This window comes from Odocoileus virginianus, chromosome 17 (assembly GCF_023699985.2).
Source record: "Odocoileus virginianus isolate 20LAN1187 ecotype Illinois chromosome 17, Ovbor_1.2, whole genome shotgun sequence".
Lineage (NCBI taxonomy): Eukaryota > Metazoa > Chordata > Mammalia > Artiodactyla > Cervidae > Odocoileus > Odocoileus virginianus.
Window position 1 is genome coordinate 1,853,098 of NC_069690.1, and position 22,808 is coordinate 1,875,905.

Below are 22,808 nucleotides of genomic sequence, written 5' to 3' on the forward strand. Positions count from 1 at the left end.
TTTTGCAAAATACTAACAGTGTTGTAGTTTGTATGCCAGATCTTAATCTAACAGATGTGTTTCAGATCAGAGGGATCATGGGAAGTTAGAGGGAATTCCACAGTAACAGTAACTGGACCTTAGATCAAAAAATCTGTTCCTCATGACATCTTTATTTATATGTTGACAGGTTCAGTCCTGACTGGCTGATGAAAAATATAGAAAAAATTATTATGATAAATAAACAAATAAATAAATAAGTATATAACACATATGTATAAACTAAATATTTAAATTAGTAAAGTTTCCCTGTACTTTATATAATAAATATACATTTATCTATATACAGTAAATTATTTCTGTATATATATGTATTATTTATACAAATGCACAAACATATATATGGGATATAAACATACATCTATATGTATATACTTAGTGGAAGAACTGTAGAAAATCACTCCTTACATTGTTTTAAATCTACTCTTTCTTATCTTTCTTTTCCTTCACTTCCAAGCAAGTAAAATTGTGATCATGATAAGCAAAAATTCATCTCACAAAAATTTTAAGCAAAAGCTTCAGTAAACAAAAGAATTGTTTTAGATATTTTTGAAAGGGCAGTTAATTTCTTATGTTATGTTATTTAGAAAACATTATATAGCATCTGACAGTAGATGCTAATTCTCATCAATGAATGAGTAAATTAGTGGATGAATGAAAGTGATATTTAAAGAATTATTGGATCCAACCATCTGTCCTTTGTTTCACTCCACTCATAAGCATATAAACACATTTTGTTTTTTCTATTTCTGGGGAAGGACACTTAGATTCAATACTATATGTCAGGTTTCATGGGCTAATTGTCATTGTGAGGAACATTTTAACTGCAAGCCAAACAGCATAAGCACTTAGCTAAGGACATATCAAACAAGCTCACATTCATGAACATTGAAAAGAGAAATGTGTTTCATGGCTTATGGTCTACCAGTGATTTTATCGTTTTGCACACTATGCTGACCACTCATTCTATACTGGACAGTAGATGGAATTTATGAGAGCTAATGTGTGTTTTGTTGAAACTTTGTGCCAATTTAGTCCATTAAGTGTTCATAGTGGATCATGATCTTGAGAACTAAAAGGATTAGATATGTATGTATATTAATTTTGACAAGCTTGCCACCATATTTTTAAAAATTCAATCACAATATTTCCATTATACAAAGAAAAAATTACCGAGTTAAATAAAAGAAAATACTGAGAAACATTTAACGAGAAAAGCTTATTGAGTTAAATAAGCCCCTTATTGCAAAATTCAGGCCAAGATTGAAGAAAGTAGGGAAAACCACTAGGCCATTCAGGTATGACCTAAATCATATCCCTTATGATTGATACCCCTTATGACTTAAATCATATCCCCTTATACAGGGGAGGTGACAAACAGATTGAAGGGACTGATGTGATAGGCAGAGTGCCTGAAGAAATATGGACAAAGGTTCATAACAGTACATGAGGCAGTGATCAAAATCTTTTCAAAGAAGAAGAAATGCAAGAAGGCAAAGTAGTTGTCTGAGCAGGCTTTATGTATAGCTGAGGAAAGAAGTGAAAAGCAAGGGAAAAAGAAAAGCTATACCCAGCTAAATACAGAGTTCCAGAGATGAGAAAGGACATATAAGACAGCCTTCTTAAATGAATAATGCAAAGAAATAGAGGAAAACAACAGAATAAGAAAATCTAGAGATCTCTTCAAGAAAATTGGAGATCTCAAGGGAACATTTCATACATGGATGGGTATGATACAGGACAGACATGGTAAAGACCTAACAGAAGTAGAAGAGATTGAGAAGAGGAGGCAAGAATACACAGAATAACTGTACAAAAAAGATCTTTTGACCAAGATAGCCACGATGGTGTAGTCAATCACCTAAAGTCAGACATTCTGGGGTGTGAAGTCAAGGGACCTCAGGAAGCATTACTACAAACACAGCAAGTGGAGGTGATGGAATTTCAGCTGAGCTGTTTAAAATCCTAGAAGATTTAAAATCGTAAAAGCTATTTAAATCCTATTAAAGTCCTACACTCAATATGTCAAAAAATTTGGAAAGCTCAGCAGTGGCCACAGGACTGCAAAAGGTCAGCTTTCATTCCAATCTGAGAGAATGGTAATGCCAAAGAATGTTCAACCACCACACAGTTGTGTTCATTTCTCATGTTTAGGAAGGTTATGTTCAAAATCTTTCAAGCTAGGCTTTGGCAGTATGTGAGCCAAGAAATTCCAGATGTGCCAGCTGGGTTTGGAAAGGGCAGAGGGACCAGAGATCAAATTTCCAACATCCATTGGATCATACAGAAATCAAAAGAATTTTAAAAAAAAATCTATTTCTGCTTCATTGACTATGCTAAAGACTCTGTGGATCACAACATAACATGGAAAATTCTTAAAGAGATGAGGATACCTGACTACCTTACCTGCCTCCTGAGAAATCTGTATGCAGATCACAAAGCAATAGTTAGAACCAGACTAGGAACAACAGACTGGTTCCAAAATGGGAAAAAAGTACATCAAGGTTGCATATCGTCACCTGCTTATTTAGCTTATAAGCAGAGTACATCTCCCCAACCAAGGGATTGTGCAAAATTCCAGCCTAGATGAAGCAAAACTTGGAATCAAAGTTGTCAGGAGAAATATCAATAAGCTCAGATATGCAGATGACCCCACCCTTATGGCAGAAAGTGAAGAAGAACTAACTAAAGAGCATCTTGATGAAAGTGAAAGAGGAGAGTTAAAAAGTTGGATTTCAACTCAACATTAAAAAAAAAATTATGGCATCTGGTTCTATCACTTCATGGCAAATACGTGGGGAAACTGGAACCAGTGGCTGACTTTATTTTTCTGGGCCCAAAAATCACTGAAGATGGTGACTGCAGCCATGAAATTAAAAGACATTTACTCTTTGGAAGAAAAACTATGACCAACCTAGACAGCATATTAAAAGGGGGAGACATTATTTGCTGAAAAATGTCAATCTAGTCAAACCTGTTTTTTTTCCAGTAGTCATATATGGATGTGATAATTGGACTATAAAGAAAGCTGAATGCTGAAGAACTGATGCTTTTGAACTGTGGTGTTGGAGAAGACTCTTGAGTCCCCTGGACTGCAAGGGGATCAAACCAGTTAATCCCAAAGAAAAGCAAACCTGGGTTTTCATTGGAAGGACTGAAGCTAAAATGAAACTCCAGTACTTTGCCCACCTGATGCGAAGAACTGCCTCATTGGAAAAGATCCTGTTGCTGGGGAAGATTGAAGGCGGGAGGAGAAGGGGATGGCACGGGATGAGATGGTTGGATAGCATCAGCGACTTGATGGACATAAGTTGAGCAAGCTCCAGGAGTTGGTGATGGACAGGGAAGCCTGGCCTACTGCAATCCATGAGGTCACAGAGTTGGACATGACTGACTGACTGAACTTACTGAATGACTGCTCCTTGGAAGAAAAGTTTTGACAAATCTAGACAGTGTATTAAAAGGCAGGGACATCAAGTTGCTGACAAGGGTCTGAATACTCAAAGCTATGATTTCCCAATAGTCATGTATGGATTTGTACATTTGACCATAAAGAAGGCTGTGCCTGCAAAGAATTAATGCCTTTTAATTGCGAGTCTGGGGTCCCTTGGACTAAAAGGAAACCAAACCAGTCAATCTTAAAGGAATTCAACCCAGAATATTCATTGGAAAGACTGATGCTGAAGCTTCAATACTTTGACTACCTGATGCAAAGAGCTGTCTCATTGGAAAAGACCCTGATGCTGGGAAAGATTTAAGGCAAAAATAGCAGAGGGTAGCAGAGAATGAGATGGTTGGATGGCATCACCGACCCAATGGACGTGACTTTCAGCGAACTGTGGGATACAGTGAAGGACAGGGGAATGTGACATGCTGCAGTCCATGGGGTTGAGAAGAGTTGGAGATGACTTTAGCAAGTGAGCAACAACAAAGAGAAAATTAGTACAATAGAAATATCAATCTTTTTTTTTTTTTTTTTGCTGGGGATGATGCCATTAAATATTGTTCTAAAATTTGTTCAGTAAATATATTTAAGAATATTGAATATAAACCAATAAGATAATGAGTAATGAAGAGTCTTGGGAGATATTGAACTGTAAAGTAAAATCATAATCTCACTTTAACTATAAATATAAATGATTTTAAAGTCATGAGATTCTACCAGAAGGGCACAGGAGGCAAACAGCTTCACAAATTTACATGCATTTTATTTAGTATGTTGTTGTTATTCAGTCACTCAGTCATATCTGACTCTTTGCAACTTCATGGACTGCAGCATGCCTGGCTTCCCTGTCCGTTGCGATCTCCTGGAATTTGCTCAAACTCATGTCTGTTGAGTTGGTGATGCCATCCAAACATTTCATCCTCTGCCATACCCTTCTCCTCCTGCCTTCAAGCTTTCCAGCAGCATCAGGGTCTTTTACAATGAGTTGACTCTTCACACCAAGTGGCCAAACTACTGGAGCTTTAGCTTCACCAGCGGTCCTTCCAATGTTAATTCAGGGTTGATTTCCTTTAGGATTGACTAGCTTGATCCCTTTGCTGTCCAAGGGACTCTCAAGAGTTTTTTCCAGCTTCACAGCTCTAAAGCATCAATTTTTCAGTGTCCAGGCTTCTTTATCGTCCAACTCTCACACCCATACATGACTATTGGAAATACCATAGCTTTGACTGCAGATGTTTGTTGGCAAAGTGATGTCACTCTTCTTAATATGTTGTCTCTGTTTGTCATAGGTTTTTTCTTCCAGGGAGGAAGCATCTTTAAATTTCATGGCTTCAATTACCATCTGCAGTTATTTTGGAGCCCAAGAAAATAAAATGTCACTGTTTCCATTATTTCCCCATCTATGTGCTAGGAAGTGATGGAACCATATGCCATGATCTTAATTTTTGAATGTTGAGTTTGAAGCCAGATTTCTCATCCTCCTCTTTCAGCATCATCAGAAGGTTCTTTAGTTCTTCTTCACTTTCTGCCATTAGGATGGTGTCATCTACCTATCTGAGGTTATTGACATTTCTCCCAGAAATTTTGATTCCAGCTTGAGCTTCATCCAATCTGGGAGTTCAAATGATGTACTATGCATATTAGTTAAATGAGAAAGATTGCAATATACAATCTTGACATGGAACCCCCAAAGATTACCTTGCTATTGTTGAAAACAGCACATTGTTCTAGTTTTAAATTTGCTGAAAGAGACCATATCTTAATCCTACCAAATAAAATATAATAGGACCCTTAATACTTTCAACAGCTAAGTTTTAATCTTCACACAATTATGTAATTTAAGAATCAACATGGTCACATATTTTCAGATAAGATAACTGAGTTGCAGAAATTTTCATGAGCCTGCCAGCTGTGGTAAATTTTCTCATCAGCATCAGTTCACTCACTCAGTCATGTCCAACTCTTTGAGACCCCATAGACTTTAGGACAACTGTCTTCCCTGTCCATCACAAATTCCTGGAGTTTACTCAAACTCATGTCCATTGAGTTGGGGATGCCATCCAACCATCTCATCATCTGTCACCCCCTTCATCTACACCTTCAATGCTCGCCAGAATCAGACTTTTCCAATGAGCCATATCTTTGAATCAGGTTGCCAATGTATTGGAGTTTCAGCTTCAGCATAAGTCTTTCTAATGAATATTAAGGACAGATTTCCTTTAGGATTGACTGGTTGGGTCTCCTTGGAGTCCAAGAGACTCTCAAAATGTCTTCGGTGTTCAGCTTTATGTATAGTCCAACCCTCACATCTGTACATGACTCCTGGGAAAACAATTGCTTTGACTAGATGGGCCTTTGTTGGCAAAGTAACGGCTCTGCTTTTTAATAGGCTGTCTAGTTTGGTCATAGCTTTTCTTCCAAGGAACAAGCACCTTTTAATTTCATGGCTTCAGTTACCATCTGCAGTGATTTTGGTGCCCAATAAAATAAAGGCTCTCATTGTTTCCATTGTTTCCCCATCTATTTGCCATGAAGTGATGAGACTGGATGCCATGATCTTGGTTTTCTGAATGTTAAGCTTTAAGTCTGCTTTTTCACTCTACTCTTACAATTTATCAAGAAGCTCTTTAGTTCTTCTTCACTTTCTGCCATAAAGGTGGTGTCATCTGCATATCTGAGTTTATTGATATTTCTCCCAGCAATCTTGATTCCAGCTTGTGCTTCATCCAGCCTGGCATTTCACATGATGTACTCTGCATATGAGTTAAATAAACAGGGTGATAATATACAGCCTTGATGTATTCCTTTTCCAATTTGGAACCAGTCTGTTGTTCCATGTCCAGTTCTAACTATTGCTTCTTGACCTGCATACAGATTTCCCAGGAAGTATGTCAGGTGGTCTGGTATTCCCATCCCTTTAAGAATTCTCCACAGTTTGTTGTGATCCACACAGTCAAAATCTTTGTCATAGTAAATAAAAGAGAAGCAGATTTTTTTTTTTTTAACAGAACTCTCTTACTTTTTCTATGTTCCAACGGATATTGGCACTTTGATCTCTGATTTCTCTGCCTTTTCTAAATCTAGCTTGAACATCAGGAATTCCATGGTTCATGTACTGCTGAAGCCTGGCTTGGAGGATTTTGAGCATTACTTTGCTAGCATGTGAAATGACTGTAATTGCGTGGTAGCTTGAACATTCTTTGGCATTGCCTTTCTTTCAAATTGGAATAACAACTGATTTTTTCCAGTCTTGTGACTGCTGCTGAGTTCTCTAAATTTGATAGCATATTGAGTGCAGCACTTTCACAGCATCATCTTTTAGGTTTTGAAATAGCTTAACTGGAATTCCATCCCCCTCACTACCCTTGTTCATAGCGATGTTTCCTAGGGCCCTCTTGACTTTTCATTCCAGGATGGCTGGCTCTAGGTGAGTGATCACATCACCATGGTTATCTGGCTCATGAAGATCTTTTTTGTATAGTTCTTCTGTGCATTCTTGTCACCTCTTCTTAATATCTTCTGCTTCTGTTAGGTCCATATAATTTCTGTCTTTTATCGAGCCCATTTTTGCACAAAATGTTCCCATGGTATCTCTAGTTTTCTTGAAGAGATCTCTAGTCTTTCCCATTCTATTGTTTTCCTCTATTTCTTTGCATTGGTCACTGAGGAAATCTTTCTTATTTCTCCTTGCTATTTTTTGGAACTCTGCATTCAAATGGGTATATCTTCCCATTTATCCTTTGCCTTTAGCTTTTCTTCTTTTTTCAGCTGTTTGTGAATCCTCCACAGACAATCATTTTGCCATTTTACATTAGCCAGGATTCATTTTGCCATTTTACATTAGCCAGGATTCAAGTAGTTATATGCAGCAATCACAGATTTTTTCTTCATTTATTTATTTCTTCCTAACCAGTCCATCCTAAAAGAGATCAGTCCTGGGTGTTCATTGGAAGGACTGACGCTGTAGCTGAAACACCAGTACTTTGGCCACCTCATGCGAAGAGTTGACTCATTGGAAAAGACCCTGATGCTGGGAGGGATTGAGGGCAGGAGGAGAACAGGGTGACAGAGGATGAGATGGCTGTATGGCATCCCCGACTCCATGGTCATGAGTTTGAATAAACTCAAGGACTTTGTGATGGACAGGGAGGTCTGGAGTGCTGCGATTTATGGGGTTGCAAAGAGTCGGACACGACTGAGCGACTGAACTGAACTGAAAGTCATACAAACCTTGTCAGTAAGGAAGAAACCATACTGTTTCTTTTTGGGAAACATAGATTGATTAACACACTATTGAATTTTAATTTTAAAACTGTTGCACTGTATCTTTGAATTAGAATGTAGAGACCTAAGAGGAGAATTTCCAAAATGAGCCTTTCCACTAGTAACTGCTTTGAATTCTTTGCTTCTGTTTACTTAGGGAAGTCATTTCTCAATCAAGAGCAGTCTGTTCTAAGTGAAGACACTTAACATGACTATAATAGCCTGATGGGTGATAATCGTAAAATGAAATACTCAAGGCCATGTACATTTTGCTACATTAAATTAAAAACAGATTTCTACTTTATCCCCCAGTAAATAAAAAAGAATGCGGGAAGAATATAAACAAATATTTTTATTAAATAATGCATTGTTTATTGGTTTTCTAATGTTCATACAATTAATAGATATTTACTTTATAAATTTGCATAAAAAAGAAAAAAATTGTATAAATCTTGCCTAACATGCTATATAGAAGTAAGCATCATTTTCATGAATAATGCTTTACTGAAGTCTTCAAAAATTTTCAAAAATCTGAGGTTATACTAGATATGCTCTTTTGTAGTTTGTTTTATCCCAAGCACCAGTGAATTTTCCAATGAGTCAGCTGTTCACATCAGAAACCAAAATATTTCCCCTGATGATGGGAAAGATTGAGTGTGGAAGGAGAAGAGGGTGTCAGAGGATTAGATGGTTGGCTGGCATCACCGATGTAATGGACATAAACTTCGGCAAACTTCAGGAGATGGTGAGGGACAGAGAGGTCTGGCATTTGACAATCCATGGTGTCTCAAAGAGTTGAACACGACTGACTGAATAACAAAAGCTTTGGTTTTTAATTATTAATATAAATTGAGATCTTTGTTTTTCCTTTGTGTTGCATATGTTTTTAAAGAATTATTTCTAATATTTGTCTATTAAAGTACTATATGTATAATGTAATTTAACAATTTCTTCTTATTAGTCATTGTGATGACTAATATTTCATAAAATATCATGAAATTAAAACTGCAGTAAACAAACTTTTGATAAATGATAGATGAGGTATTCATCACCAAAAATGTTGAAGTCCTTTTCTGAAAGAGTTGTGACATATTTTGTCAGACACATAATACCTTCCAGACCTTATAAAGTAATGTCTGTTGCATGTGTGTGATAGCCTATATAGCCTTTCCAGTGCTAGATATTTTCATTAAAATAGTTTTGAAAAGGTGACAGCTGAAAATTCTACCTAATGTCTGAATATATTATATTCACTTAACATTGAGCCTGATTGTTATATGCCTATGTATATAAAATCACATTTAATCCCTTGACAAACACAGTTAAAAAAAGCAGAGACATCTATTTCCAAAAAAGGTCCATACAGTCAAAGCTATGGCCTTTCCAGTAGCCATGTACAAATGTGAGAGTTAGGCCATAAAGAAGACTGAGCACTGAAGAGTTTAGAATTTTGACTTGTGATGCTGGAGAAGATTTTTGAGAGTCCCTTGAACAGCAAGGATACCAACCCATTCCATCCTTTTTTAGTACTGCTTCAAAAAGCTGCTACCCCACATCCAAGGTCAGAAGCGGCAGCCAAGAGGAGATACCCCACGTCCAAGGTAAGAGAAACCCAAGTAAGAGAGCAGGCGCTGAGAAAGGGCACCAGAGGTCAGACAGACTGAAACCATAATCACAGAAAACTAACCAATCTGATCATATGGATCACAGCCTTGTTTAACTCAATGAAACTAAACCATGCCACGTAGGGTCACCCAATACAGACTGGTCTTGATGGAGAGTTCTGACTAAACGTGGTCCACTGGAGAAGGGAATGACAAACCACTTTAGTATATTTGCCTTGAGAAGCCCATGAACAGTATGAAAAAGCAGAAAAATAGGACACTGAAAGATGAGTTCCCCAGGTTGGCAGGTGCCCAATATGTTACTGGAGATCAGTGGAGAAATAATTTCAGAAAGAGTGAAGGGATGGAGCCAAAGCAAAAACAACACCCAACTGTGGATATGACTGGCGATGCTGTGGATGTGACTGGTGATGTAAGGTCCGATGCTGCAAAGAGCAAAATTACATAAGAATCTGGAATGTTAGATCCATGAATCAAGTCAATTTGAAAATGGTCAAACAGGAGATGGTAAGAGTGAACGTCAACATTGTAAGAATCAGCAAACTAAAATGGACTGGATTGGCTGTACTAATTTGCATTCCCACCAACAGTGTAAGTGGGTTCCCTTTTCTCCACACACTCTCCAGCATTTATTGCTTGTAGACTTTTGGATAGCAGCCATCCTGACTGGCGTGTAATGGTACCTCATTGTAGTTTTGATTTGCATTTCTCTGATAATGAGTGATGTTGAGCATTTTTTCATGTGTTTGTTAGCCATCTGTATGTCTTCCTTGGAGAAATGTCTGTTTAGTTCTTTGGCCCATTTTTTGATTGGGTCATTTATTTTTCTGGAGTTGGGCTGGAGGAGTTGCTTGTATATTTTTGAGATTAATCCTTTGTCTGTTGCTTCGTTTGCTATTATTTTCTCCCAATCTGAGGGCTGTCTTTCACCTTGCTTATAGTTTCCTTTGTTGTGCAAAAGCTTTTAAGTTTCATTAGGTCCCATTTGTTTATTTTTGCTTTTGTTTCTAAAATTCTGGGATGTGGCTCATAGAGGATCCTGCTGTGATTTATGTCGGAGAGTGTTTTGCCTATGTTCTCCTCTAGGAGTTTTATAGTTTCTGGTCTTACATTTAGATCTTTAATCCATTTTGAGTTTATTTTTGTGTATGGTGTTAGAAAGTGCTCTAGTTTCATTCTTTTACAGGTGGTTGACCAGTTTTCCCAGCACCACTTGTTAAAGAGGTTGTCTTTTTTCCATTGTATATCCTTGCCTCCTTTGTCGAAGATAAGGTGACCATAGGTTCGTGGATTCATCTCTGGGCTTTCTATTCTGTTCCATTGATCTATATTTCTGTCTTTGTGCCAGTACCATACTGTCTTGATGACTGTGGCTTTCTAGTAGTCTGAAGTCAGGCAGATTGATTCCTCCAGTTCCATTCTTCTTTCTCAGGGTTACTTTGGCTATTTGAGGTTTTTTGTATTTCCATACAAATTGTGAAATTATTTGTTCTAGGGAATGCAAATTAGTACAGCCACTATGGAAAAGAGTGTGGAGATTTCTTAAAAAGCTGGAAATAGAACTGCCATATGACCCAGCAATCCCACTTCTGGGCATACATACCAAGGAAACCAAATCTGAAAGAGACACATGCACCCCAATGTTCATCACAGCACTGTTTATAATAGCCAGGACATGGAAGCAACCTAGATGCCCATCAGCAGACGAATGGATGAGGAAGCTGTGGTACATATACACCATGGAATATTACTCAGCCATTAAAAGGAATTCATTTGAATTAGTTCTAATGAGATGGATGAAACTGGAGCCCATTATACAGAGAGAAGTAAGCCAGAAAGATAAAGACCATTACAGTATACTAACACATATATATGGAATTTAGAAAGATGGTAACGATAACCCTATATGCAAAACAGAAAAAGAGACTCAGACGTATAGAACAGACTTATGGACTCTGGGAGAAGGCGAGGGTGGGATGTTTCAAGAGAACAGCGTTGAAACATGTATATTATCTATAGTGAAACAGATCACCAGCCCAGGTTGGGTGCATTAGACAAGTGCTCGGGCCTGGTGCACTGGGAAGACCCAGAGGGATGGGGTGGAGAGGGAGGTGGGAGGGGGGACCGGGATGGGGAATACATGTAAATCCATGGCTAATTCATTTCAATGTATGACAAAAACTACTGCAATGATGTAAAGTAATTAGCCTCTAACTAATAAAAAATAAATGGGGAAAAAAAAGAAAATAAAATGGACTGGATTGGGTGAATTTAACTCAGATGACCATTATATCTAATACTTGGGCAGGAATTCTTAAGAAGAAATGGTGTAGGATTCATAGTCAACAAAAGAGTCCGAAATGCAGTACTTCGATGCAATCTCAAAAACAACAGAATGATTTCTGTTCATTTCCAAGGCAAACCATTCAATATCACGGTAATCCAAATCTATGCCTTGACCAGTAACACTGAAGAAGCTGAAGTTGAATGGTTCTATGAAGACCTACAAGGCCTTTTAAAACTAACACCCATAAAAGATGTCCTTTTCATTATAGGGGACTGGAATGTAAAAGTAGGAAGTCAAGAAACCCCTGGGAGTAACAGGCAGGTTTGCCTTGCAGTACAGGGTATAAAGCAGGGTGTGAAGCAGGGCAAAGGCTAATAGAGAACACATTGGCCATAGCAACCCCCCCCCCCTTCCAACAACACAAGAGAAGACTCTACACATGGGCATCACCAGATGGTCAACAGCGAAATCAGATTGATTATATTCTTTGCAGCCAAAGATGGACAAGCTCTATACAGTCAGCAAAAACAAGACCAGGATCTGACTGTGGCTCAGATCATGAACTCCATATTGCCAAATTCAGACTTAAATTGAAGAAAGTGGGGAAAACCATTAGACCATTCAGCTATGATGTAAATAAAATTCCTTATGATAATATAGTGGAAATGAGAAATAGATTTAAGGGTGTAGATATGATAGAGTGCCTGGGTGAGCTATGGACAGAGGTTTAGGACGTCATACAAGTGACAGGGAACAATAACATCTCCAAGAAAAAGAAATACAAAAAAAGCAAAATGGCTGCCTGAGGAGGCCTTGCAAATAGCTGTGAAGGAAGAGAAGCCAAAAGCAATGGAGAAAAGGAAAGATATACCCATTTGAATGCAGAGTTCCAAAGAATAGCAAAGAGAGATAAGAAAGCCTTTCTTAGTGGTCAGTGCAAAGAAATAGAGGAAAATAATAGAATGGGAAAGACTAGAAATTTCTTCAAGAAAATTAGAGATACTAAGGGAACATGTCATGCAAAGATGGGCTCAATAAAGTACAGAAATGGTATGGAACTAACAGAAGCAGAAGATATTAAGAAAAGATGGCAAGAATGCACAGAAGAACCATACAAAAAGGATCTTTACAACTCAAATAATCACAATGGTGTGATCACTCACCTAAAGACAGATATCCCGGAATGTGAAGTCAAGTGGGCCTTAGGAAGCATCACCACAAACAAAGCTAGTGGAGGTGATGGAATTCTAGTTAAGCTACTCAAAATCCTAAAAGATGATGCTGTGAAAGTGCTACACTCAATATGCCAACAAATTTGGAAACTCAGCAGTGGCCACAGCACTGGAAAAGATCAGTTTTCCTTCCAGTCCCAAAGAAAGGCAATGGCAAAAATTGCTCAAACTACCACACAATTACACTCATCTCACATGCTAGCAATGTAGTCCTCAAAATTCTCCAATCCAGGATTCAGCTATACATGAACCGTGAACTTCCAGATGTTCAAGCTGGCTTTAGAAAAGGCAGAGGAGCAGAGATCAAGTTGCCAATATCCGCTGGATCATCGAAAAAGCAAGAGAGTTCCAGGAAAAAAAAAAGAAATCTGCTTCTGCTTTATTGGCTATACCTATGCCAAAACTTTGACTGTGTGGATCACAATAAACTGTGGAAAATTCTGAAAGAGATGGGAATACAAGACCACCTGACCTGCCTCCTGAGAAATCTGTATGCAGGTCATGAAGCAAGAGTTAGAAGTGGACATGGAACAACAGAGTGGTTCCAAATTGGACTAGGAGTACTTCAAGGCTGTATATTTTCACCCGCCTTATTTAACTTATATGCAGAGTACATCATGAGAAATACTGGACTGGATGGAGGACAAGCAGAATCAAGATTGCTGGGAAAAATATCAATAACCTCAGATATGCAGATGATACCATCCTTATGGCAGAAAGTGAAGAACTAAAGAGCTTCTTGATGAAAGTAAAAGAGGAGAGTGAAAAAGTTGGCTTAAAGCTCAACATTCAGAAAACTCAGATCATGGCATCTGGTCCCATCACTTCATGGGAAATAGATGGGGAAACAGTGGAAACAGAGACTTACTTTATTTTTCTGGGCTCCAAAATCATTGCAGATGGTGATTGCAGCCATGAAAATAAAGATGCTTACTCCTTGGAGGGAAAGTTATGACCAACTTAGACATCACATTTGGAAGCACAGACATTACTTTGCCAACAAAGGTTTGTCTAGTCAAGGCTATGGTTTTTCCAGTAGTCATGTCTGAATGTGAGAGATGGACTGTAAAGAGAGCTGAGCGCCGAAGAATTGATGCTTTTGAACTGTGTTGTTGGAGAAGACTCTTGTGAGTGCCTTGGACTTCAAGGAGATACAACCAGTCCATCCTAAAGAAGATCAGTCCTGAGTGTTCATTAGAAGGACTAATGTTGAAGCTGAAACTGCAATACTTTAGCCTCCTGATATGAAGAGCTGACTCATTTGAAAAGACCCTGATGCTGGGAAAGATTGAAGGTAGGAGCAGAAGGGCACAACAGAGGATGACATGGTTGGATGGCATCACTGACTCAATGGGCATTAGTTTGGGAAAATTCTTGGAGTTGGTGATGGACAGGGAGGCCTGGCATGCTGCAGTCCATGGGTTTTCAAAGAGTTGGACACGACTGAGCAACTGAACTGAACTGAACTGAAAAAGCTGGTCATATATTAGAACAAATGCTCCTTGGATTGTCTTTATATTGCAAAGATTTCTTTATTGTTTTAAATTTACTTTTATGTATTAGTGCATTACTTTTTCCTTGTTTTAACTCAAAGTTTTTTTTTTTATAAGTATGATACACAAATATACAGGAACACACAAACATACAGAAAAGTAGAAAAGATATTGCAATTTTAATGTCCATATTATTAGCTGAGAATTGTTCTTAACATTCCTTATTATTATTTTTTTGTCTGTAAACTATGTAGGGTGTCACCTCAATTATTCCCATAATTGATAACTTGCCCTTTCTTTCACTTATTCCTGATATAACTTTCTTTGAGGTTTCATCAATTTTATTGATCTTATAAAAAAATTTAGGTTTGGTTTCAAAAAGCAAGCACTAGAGGAATTATTAATGGATGGATAATATATGTAATATAATGCCAGTAAGCATGCACACACACACACACACACACACACACACACACACAACTGCACCACATACAAAATAATAGCACAGTTCTATAAAAATTATGTTGGTTTTCTAAAAAGAGTTTTATTGTGCCATTTCATGCACTATACAATGCATCCATTCAAAGTGTACAATTCAATGTTTTGTTTTGTTTTTGTATTTCACAGATATATGCAACCATCGCCACAATCAACTTTATTTTGTTTTATGTTTTTTAAATTATAGTATGTGTGTTTTACACTGCTGTATCAGTTTCTGTTATATAGCAAAATGAATCAACTATATGTAAACATTTATCCCCTCTTTTCTTAAATTTCCTTCCCATTTAGGTTACCACAAAACACTGAGTTCCCTGTGCTATACAGAAAGTTCCCATTATCCATTTTACACATGAAGGTGAAAGTGAGAGTGTTATTCTTCCAGTTGTGTCTGACTCTTTGTGACCCCATGGACTGTAGCCTGTCAGGCTCCTCTGTCTTGGAATTCTTCAGGCAAGATTACTAGAAAGAGTTGTCATTTCTTTCTCCAGGGAATCTTCCCAACCCAGGGATCAAACCTGGGACTCCAGCATTGCAGGCAGATTTCTTACCACTGAGCAACTAGAGCAGCCCATTTTATACATAGTACTGTCTATAAGTCAACTCAAATCTCCTAATTTCTCCCATCCCCTCTTACCCATATATTTGTTCTGTACACATCTCTATTTCTACTTTGCAAATAACATCACCTATACAAGGTTTTTCTAGATTCCACATATATGTGTTAATATGTTATATTTGTTTTCTCTCTATCTGGATTCACTTTATATGTTGGTCTCTAGGTCTATCCACTTGTCTGCAAAAGACACAATGTTTATTGCCTTTAATGGCTGAGTAATACTCCATTGTAGATATGTATTACATCTTCTGTATCCATTCTTCTTTTGATAGACATTTAGGCTGCTTCCATGTTCAGATTATTGTGAATAATACTTCAATGAAAGTGCAGCTTTTTGAATTATAATTTTCTCTGGGTATATATCCAGGAGTGGGTTTGCTGGGTTATATGGTAGCTCTATTTTTAGCTTTTTAAGGAATAGCCACACTTTTCTCCATAGTGGCTGTATCAATTTACATTCCCACCAATGGCATAAGATGATTCCATTTTCTCCACAGCCTCTCCAGCATTTATTGTTTGTAGATTTTTTGATGATGGCCATTCTGAGAAATGTGACTTTATACCTTATTGTAGTTTTGATTTGCATTTCTCTAATACTTAGAAATGTTGAATATTTCTTCATGTGTTTGTTGGCCATCTGTATGTCTGCTTTAGAGAAATGTCTATTTAGGTCTTCACCCATTGTTTGATTCAGTTGCTTTTTTTGATATTGAGCTGCAGGAGCTGTTTGTATATTTTGGAGATCAATCTCTTATCAATTGCTTTGTTTGCAAATATTTCCTCTCATTCTGAGGGTTGTTTTTTCATCTTGTTCATGGATTCCTTTGGTGTGCAAAAGTTTTTAAGTTTAATTAGGTCTCATTTGTCTATTTTTATTTTCATTACTCTAGGAGGTGGATCAAAAAAGTCTTTGTGTTGTGTATGTCAGAGTGTTTTACCTATGTTTTCCTCTAAAAGTTTTATAGTATCCTGATTTACATTTAGACATTTAATCAATTGTGTGTGTGTGTGTGTGGGAGGGTGTTATGGAGTGTTCTAATTTTGTTCTTTTATATGTAGCTGTCCAGTTTTCACAACACACTTATTAAAGAGGCTGTCTTTTCTCCCTTTCTCCTTCCTTATAGATTTGGTGACTTGGGTGGGTGGGTTTGTTTCTGGGCTTTCTATCCTATGCTGTTGATATATTTTTTTTTCCCTTTGTTTCTGTTTTTGTGCTAGTGCCATACAGTCTCAATTACTGCAGCTTTGTAGTATCATCTGAAATCAAGGAGCCTGATTCATCCAGCTGTGTTTTTCTTTCTCAAGATAGTTTTGGCTATTTGGGGTCTTTTGTGTTTCTACACAAATTGCATTTTTTTAAAAAATTCTAATTCTGTGAATAATGCCATTGCTAATTTGATAGGATTGCATTGAAACTATGGGCTGCTTTGGGTATTATAGTCATTTTCACATTATTAATCCCTCTAATCCCATAACATGATATATCATTTCATCTGTGTCATCTTTGATTTCTTTCATCAGTATCTTATAGCTTTCTTTCAACTGGCATCTGGGCTTGTTTTTAAAAGAAATGACTGATGGAAAGGCAAGGCAGGGGTGGCAGGGGCTTGAGTGGTGATCACAAGGGTGGTGGAGACAAAGCAGGCCACAGGGAAGTAGCACAGCAGTCCAGTTAAGCCGCGAGTGTCACTGCTGGGTGGAGACGGCAATAGCGCCCCACTCCAGTACTCTACCCTGGAGAATCCCACGGATGAAGGCGCCTGGTGGGCTGCAGTCCATGGGGTCGCTGAGTCAGACATGACTGAGCGACTTTACTTTCACTTTTCACTTTCATGCATTGGAGAAGGAAATGGCAAGCCACTCCAGTGTTCTTGCCTGGAAGATCCCAGGGAGGGGGGAGCCTGGTGGGCTGCCATCTATGGGGTCACACAGAGTCGGACAAGACTGAAGTGACTTAGCAGCAGCAGCAGTCACTGCTGGGAAGATCACTGGGAGCTGGGCAGGCAGTGGGTAGCTCTGTATCTTGGAAGAAACATAATCCTGCTCAAGGAGTATGGGGTCATTCATCTGTAGAAGAATATCAAGTCGGACAGCTGTATTCCGTGGCTGAGGCCAGTGGAAATGAAATGGGTGGTGGTGAAAATGTGAAGGTCTTGGCAAACAAGACCTATGAAAAGAACAGTGAGAAAGGCCACTACACACACACACAGTCTACAAACTTACAGAGCAAATTGTCCATGTTTGTTCAAATGCTGGTCCAAGAGGGAACCTTGAATGTATATGAAAAATCATGGCATGCTAACTCTTATTGCAGACCTGTTAATACAAGTGAGTACATGAAAGAAGGCTTTTTGATTAAAATTGAAACACAGCAAAAAACAGATCTTGGCACCCAGGAGAATGTACATTAACTGGAGACTCAGTCATGGAAATATGTGGAAGCCATTATATAGACATTGTAGATTGAAACAAAGTACTTTGTAAGCATTACAAAGCAGAAGAAGACCCAGAATAATTTAAATCTTTCAAAACAGGCTGAGGACTATTGGGCCCTAATTGGAAGGAAGAACTTATAAATCAGAGAGATACTCCATACTTGTGTGCATACAAACAGGATACTGTAAAGTTCAAGTTGCGGGGGCGGGGGGGGGTGCTTGCAGAATAAAGTGGAAAAACTTAATAAAAAACAATAATGACATCTGTTTACAACAAATAGACATCTGTTTGGTCTGTTCAATAAGTGGGTTGACCTGACTATGGATAACATTCAAAGGATGGAAGAGGAAAGGGAGAGCCAGCCAGGTGAGATGAGAGAGAAGGACCCAGTGAAACGAATGATGACAAATGACTAAATCAACCCTCTTCTTTCTGTACCTTTTGAAAGACAGAGGTCGACAGGAAGACGTAGCAGCTCCACCCTCCCAAGTGAAAGAGCCTTTCTGTGTCCATCCTCCAGGCGAGTTTAAATCCCTTACTGTAGCTAATTTAAAATGCCACTTAATATTGTGAACAATTAGGCCATCTAATATTATGAAACCCTTTTGTCTGGAAGCCTGAACTTCTGAGATATGTGCCTATATTTACAGTTCCTCCCTTTTCAACCATTGTGTTCTCAACACAAATATGTGCCCACCTCTTTATTTCCAAGTGACATATTTGTTTATTTAATGTGATGACTCTTTTAAAATTAATTTAATTGGCAGATAATTATTTCACAGCTTTGCGATGGTTTTTGCCATGAATCAGCCACAGGTGCACATATGTCCACTCATCCTGAAACCCCCACCCACCTCCCTCCCCACTCTATCCCTCTGGGTTGCCTCAGAGCACTGGCTTTGGGTGCCTGCTTCATGCATCAAACTTGCACTGGCCATCTGTTTTACATATGATAATGTGCATGCTTCAGTGTTATTCTCTCAAGTCATCCCACCCTCACCTTATCCCACTGAGTTCAAAACATGTTTTTATTGTCTGTGTCTCTTCTGATGCCCTGCATTTAGAATCATTGGTACCATTATTCTAAATTCTATATATATGTGTTAATATACAGTATTTGTATTTCTCTTTCTGGCTTGCTTCACTCTGTATAATAGGCTCCAGTTTCATCCTCCTTATTAGAACTGACTCAAGTGTGTTCCTTTTATAGCTGAGTAATATTCATTTTGTATGTGTATCACAATTTCCTTACCCATTCATCTCCTGATGGACATCTAGGTTTCTTCCATGTCTTAGCTATTGTAAACAGTGATGCAATGAACATTGGGGTGCAATGTCTCTTTCAATTATGGTTTCTTTGGAGTATAAGCCCAGCAGTGGGATTTCTGAGTTGAATGCAGTTCTATTCCCAATTTTTTAAGGAATCTCCACACTGTTCTACATAGAGGCTGTACCAGTTTGCATTCCCACCAACAGTGTAAGAGGGTTCCCTTTTCTCCTCATCCTTTCCAGCATTTATTGTTTACAGAATTTTTGATGATGGCCACTCTGAAGGGCATGAGATAATAACTCAATGTGGTTTTGATTTGCATTTATCTAATAATGAGTGATGTTGAGCAACTTTTCATGTGCTTTTTGGTCATCTCTATGTCTTCTTTGGAGAAATGTCTGTTTAGGTCTTTTCCCCACTTTTTAATTAGATTGTTCATTTTTCTGGTATTGAGCTACATGGGCTGCTTGTATATTTTGAAGGTTAATTCCTTGTCAATTGTTTTGTTTGCTATTATTTTCTCCCATTCTGAGGGGTGTCTTTTCACTTTGCTTATAGTTTCTTTCATTGTGCAAAAGCTTTTAAATTTAATCAGGTCCATTTGTTTATTTTTATTTCTGTTACTCTGGGAGGTGGGTCATAGAGGGTCTTGGTTCATTTACATCAGCGAGTGTTTTGCCTATATTTTCCTCTAAAAGTTTTATAGCTTTTGGTTTTACATTTAGGTCTTTAATCAATTTTGAGTTTATTTTTGTTCATGGAGTTAGAAAGTGTTCTAATTTCATTCTTTTACATGGAGTAGACCACTTTTCCTGTCACCATATGCTGAAGAGACTGTCTTATCCACTGTATATTTTTGCCTGCTTTCTCAAATTTAAGGTGTCCACAGGCATGTGGATTTATTACTGGACTTTATATTTTGTTCCATTCATCTGTATTTCTATTTCTATACCAGTACCATATTGTCTTAATGACTGTAACTTTGTAGTATAATCTGAAGTCAGGAAGGTAGATTTCTCCAGTTCCATTCTTCTTTCTCAATATTACTTTGACTATTTGGGGTCTTTTGTGTTTCCATGCAAATGGTGAACTTTTTTTTTTTTGTTCTAGTTCTGTGAAAAATACCATTGTTAATTTGATAGGGATTGTGTTGAATCAATAGATTCAACAGTATACTCATTTTCACTACATAGAGTCTTCCAATCCAAGAACACAGTATATTTCTCTATTTGTGTCATCTTTGATTTCTTTCATCAGTGTTTTATATTTTATACATGTATAGGTATGTTGTTTATTTAGGTAAATTTATTCCCAAATATTTTATTCTTATTATTGCAATGGTGATGGTATTATTTCCTTAATTTCTCTTCCTGATTTTTCATTGCTACTATATAGGAATGCAAAGAATTTCTTTGTACTAATTTTATATCCTGAAAATTTACTGCATTCATTGATTAGTTATAGTAATTTTCTGGTGGTATCTTTAGGATGGTCTATGTAGAAGATCATGTCATCTGCAAAAGTGAGAGTTTTACTTCTTTTCCAATCTGAATTCCTTTATTTCTTTTTCTTCTCTGACTATTGTGGCTAGGACTTTCAAATGATGTTGAATTATAGTGGTGAGAGTGGGCACCCTTGTCTTATTGCTGATTTTAGAGGAAATACTTTGTTTTTCACCATTGAGGATAATATTTGCTGTGTATTTGTTGTATACGGCTTTTATTATATTGTTATATGTTCTTTCTATGCCTACTTTCTGGAAAACTTCTTTTATCAAAAATGATGTTGAATTTCATTAAAAGTGCTCTCTGCATCTATTGAAATAATCATAAGGTTTTCCCTTTCAATTTGTTAATATGGTGCATCATATTGCTTGTTTTGCAAATATTGAGAGTCCTTGCATCCCTGAAATAAAGTCCACTTGCTCATGATTTATAATCTTTTTAATATGTCATTGGCTTCCGTTTGCTAGAATTTTGTTAACGATTTTTGCATCTATGTTACTCAGTGATATTGGACTGCAGTTTTCTTTCTTTTGTAGCATCTCTGTCTGGTTTTTGTATCAGCATGACTGAGAATGAGTTTGGGAGTTTTCCTTCCTCTGCAATTTCCTGAAACAGCTGGAGTAGGATATGTGTTAACTTTCTCTAAATTTTTTGGAGAATTCCCTGTAAAACAATCTCATCCTGGCCTTTTGTTTGTTGGAGATTTGTTATTGCAATTTCAATTTCCATGCTTGAGATTGGTCTGTTCAAATTTTCTATTTCTTTTTGGTTCAGTTTTGGAAGGTTATACTTTTCTAAGAATTTGTCCATTTCTTCCAAGTTGTCCATTTTATTGACATATAGTTGCTCACAGTAGTCTCTTAAGGTCATTTGCATTTCTGTGTTATCTGTTGCAATTTCTCCATTTTTATTTCTAATTTTTTTTATTTGTGATTTCTTCCTTTTTTTTCTTGATGAGTCTGGCTAGCTGTTGGTCTATGTTGTTTATCTTCTCAAAGAACCAGCTTTTAGTTTTGTTGATCTTTGCTTTGGTCTCCTTCATTTCTTTTTCACTTATTTCTGCACTGATGTTTACATTTTCTTCCCTTGTACTAATTTTGTTGTTGTTGTTCCTTTTTTCTAATGTAAGGTTTGGTCATTTATTTGATGTTTCTCTTCTTTCTTGACATGGAATTGAAATGTTATGAACTTTCCTCTTTGCACTGCTTTAACTGAATCCAGTAGGTTTTGGGTTGTTGTGTTTTGATTATCATTGGTTTCTATGCATATTTTGACTTCCTTTTTTTATTTCTTCAGTGATTTGTTGGTTATTTAGAAGCATGTTGCTTAGCCTTCATTTGTTTGTGTTCTTTTTTTTTTTTTTTTTAGTAGCTTGTTTCCTGTTGCTGATATATAATCTTACACCATTAGAATCAGAAAATGTGCTTAGAATTATTTCAATTTTTTAAATTTACCAAGACTGGATTTGTGGCCCAGGATTTGGCCACATCCTGGAGAATGTACAATGTGCACTTGAGGAAAAAAAAAAAAAAGTGAAATCCATTGTTTTGGTATGAAATATGTTGTAGATATCAATTAGGTCTAACTAGGCCAATGCATTCTTTAAAGCTTGTGTTTCCTTGTTAATTTTCTATTTGGATGATCTGTCCATTGGTGTGAGTGGAGTAGAATTCCCCACCATTATCATGTTACTGTCAATTTCCCCTTTAATAGTTGTTAGCATTTGCCTTATGTATTGAGGTACTCCTAAGTTGGTTGTATATATATATATATTGTTTATCTTCTTAGATTGTTCCCTTGGTAATTATGTAGTGTCCTTCTTTGTCTCTAATTACAGTCTTTATTTTAAGTCTATTTTATCTGAGATGAGTATTGCTACTCCCACTTTCTTCTGTTTTCCATTTTCATGAAATGCCTTTTCCAGACCCTTACTTTCAGTCTGAATGTGTCTCTAGGTTTGAGGTGGGTCTCTTGTAAGCAGCATAAATAAGGGTCTTATTTTTGTATCAATTTGGCTAGTCTTTGTTTTTTGTTTGGAGCATTTAAACCATTTATGTTTAAGGTAATTATTGATAAGTATGATCCTGTTACCATTT

At 37.2% G+C, this 22,808-nt stretch overlaps 1 pseudogene; it reads left to right on the plus strand.

Moving 5' to 3' along the window:
* The window catches only part of LOC110145321 (phosphatidylinositol transfer protein alpha isoform pseudogene), a 42,180-nt pseudogene extending 23,827 nt beyond the window's left edge, over nucleotides 1-18,353 (plus strand).
* Nucleotides 18,354-22,808: the final 4,455 nt, after the last annotated feature.